This window comes from Penaeus monodon, chromosome 30 (genome assembly GCF_015228065.2).
Source record: "Penaeus monodon isolate SGIC_2016 chromosome 30, NSTDA_Pmon_1, whole genome shotgun sequence".
In the NCBI taxonomy this organism is placed as follows: Eukaryota; Metazoa; Arthropoda; class Malacostraca; order Decapoda; family Penaeidae; genus Penaeus; species Penaeus monodon.
The window spans coordinates 30,845,873-30,846,413 of NC_051415.1; the positions used below are offsets into that span (position 1 = coordinate 30,845,873).

The following is a 541-nucleotide window of genomic DNA, read 5'->3' on the forward strand; positions in this document are numbered from 1 at the left end:
TTGAAGAAGGTAGAGGAAACTACAAAAAGCATCCAGACAATGTTGATGCTTGAGATTGGGCAAAATACAAACAAATATGTCCTAACATTAATGTCTAAGAATTTTGCTAGCCTAATACAATAACTTGACATTGGCTTCCTTACACATTTTCAAAAATAATGATAATATCTGTTCAAAAATGTCATTATGTTGAACAATGACAAATATGGCAAGCTTGTGACCTGATTATCAGATGGCCCTTTCCTATTTATAGTGTCAATGGGTAAATATAAAACTCAGTATGCACAAAATGAAAAGTTTTGGTTTACCAAATCTTAAGTGACCAGAAATGAGCCTTCTTTCCCAATTAGGAGTTACTAAAATCATCAAATGTACTTTGCGATCTCTAAATACCTTTTATCTTATTATTATCCTGATTATGTGGACTGTATTAAAAGGTGTGTCCATTTGTATTAAAAAAACAACCAGGCTCATAATGTTGCATGCAAAAAAAGAATATATATATATCCATGCATGAATAATGAGGTGTTAATCTGAAGAA

At 31.2% G+C, this 541-nt stretch overlaps 1 protein-coding gene across 6 annotated transcripts in view; it reads right to left on the reverse strand.

The window, feature by feature from the left end:
• The window catches only part of LOC119592704 (general vesicular transport factor p115-like), a 19,725-nt gene that overhangs the window by 7,907 nt on the left and 11,277 nt on the right, over window positions 1–541 (reverse strand). The window lies entirely within an intron of this gene.